Consider the following 2,116-nt stretch of genomic DNA (forward strand, 5'->3'; position numbering starts at 1 on the left):
GATGATTCCCAACTTTCTTTCGAAATAATGTGGGGTCAACTGATCCTTGTTTAAATTTCGACTGTTTTAAGAAACTGGTAAGAGTTGCATACATTCTTCTTGGTGCTTGTTTTAACCCATAAACTGCTTTATCTAAAATGTACACATGATTTGGAGGCATTTCATTACGAAACCTGGAGGTTGTTCAACGTAAACAGTTTCTTCAAGTTCACCATTGAGAAAAGCACATTTCACATCCATTTGATAGACATCGAAATCCTTATGAGCTGTATAAGCTAAAAATATTCGAACAACCTCGAGTCTTGCGACAGGGGCAAAGGTTTCTTCATAATCAATCCCTTCTTGTTGCGAATATCCTTTTACAACTAGTCGTGCTTTATTTCATACAATATTTCCATCTTTTTCGGTTTTGTTTTTGAAAATCCATTTTAACCCGACAATCGAAACATTTCAGGTTTAGGAATTAATCGCCAAACCTTGTTTCTATCGAATTCAGCCAGTTCAGATTGCATTGCAACAACCCAATCTGAGTGTTCCATTGCAACCTTAACTGTTTTTGGTTCAATTTTCGAGATGAAAACATTAAACATGCAAAATTCTTGATGAGTATTTAATACCTCATTCTTTGCACGAATTTGAGCTCTTGTTAATACTCCATCTTGAGGATTCCCAATGACTTGATCTATCGGATGAGTCTTTGTCCATTTCTCAAACGGTGGATATGCCGGATCAAATTCCAAAGGTGCATCTTCGTACATCTCTTCATTTTCAGATCCTACAACAGAAACATTATCATTTAGATCATGAAAATCATCATTTTGATTAATATTTATTTTGTCAGTTTCCTCATTTTCCTCCTCAACACGATTATCATTTTGATGCTCCCCCTCAACAACATCATTTATTTTCCCATTCTCCCCCTCGAAAGAATGCTCCCCTCAACCAGAGTATTCGAATCCAAGTGCTCTCCCTCTACTGGATTATTATGCATACTTTCGCCAACTCCTGGAGAATTCGTTGTTGAATTAACATCTACAACAATTTGAGGAATTTCCAAGTCATCATTATGCTTCGAAGATTCAGAGTGATGATTATCATTCGCATGTACTTCAGTATCCACAGCCCTGTCAGGAATACCAAAAATTAAATCATAATCAAAGTCAGATGAATTTGATTCTTCAGTTTCATCAGATGATTCATTAATAATTGGTTTTTGTTCAAATTGCTTTTCAACCTGTTTGACAAAATAATCATCAAAAGTAAGATTGAATGTCTCTTTGACTTTTCGTGTTCGCTTATTTAACACTCTGTATGCAACCGAATTGTGCGAATATCCCAAAAATATGCCTTCGTCAGCCTTAGCTTGAAATTTTGAAAGGCTATCTTTAAGATTCATTACAAAACATCTGCAACCAAAAACATGAAAGAATTTGACATTAGGTTTTCGGTTATTTATGATTTCATACGGAGTGATATAGAATCGACGATGAATGAAAGATCGATTTTGAGTAAAACATGCTCTCGAAACTGCTTCAGCCCATAGATATTGAGGAAGATTCGCATATGTCAACATAGTTCTCGCTGCTTCACAAAGTGACCTATTTCGTCTTTCAACAACACCATTTGCTGAGGTGTATAGGGAGAAGAGAAGTTATGCGAAATTCCTTTTTCGGTTAAGTACGAATCCAACACTTTGTTCTTAAACTCAGATCCATTATCACTTTTGATCTTTCGAACATTTTTCTTCAGACTCATCTCAATCTTCTTTATAAACTCGATCATTGTTTGAGCAACCTCAAATTTTAACCTGAGAAAATATACCCAAGTAAATCGTGAAAAATCATCAACAATAACCAAAATGTACCGTTTCTTGTTGAGAGTTTCAACAGTTGATGGTCCACAAAGGTCAATGTGAAGAAGTTCCAACGGTTCCAAAATTTTCGAATCTATCACAATTGGATGTCCTTTCCTGTGATGTTTCCCTTGTTCACAAGCTGCACACAATGTATCATTGTCAAATTTTAGTACAGGTACACCTCGAACAAGATCATCAACAACCAATTTATTCAAATTTCGAAAGTTCAAATGTGATAAACGTCGATGCCATAGCCAGCTG

This window comes from Lactuca virosa, chromosome 4 (assembly GCF_052849685.1).
Source record: "Lactuca virosa cultivar CGN04683 chromosome 4, Lactuca_virosa_CGN04683_v6, whole genome shotgun sequence".
Classification (NCBI taxonomy): Eukaryota; Viridiplantae; Streptophyta; class Magnoliopsida; order Asterales; family Asteraceae; genus Lactuca; species Lactuca virosa.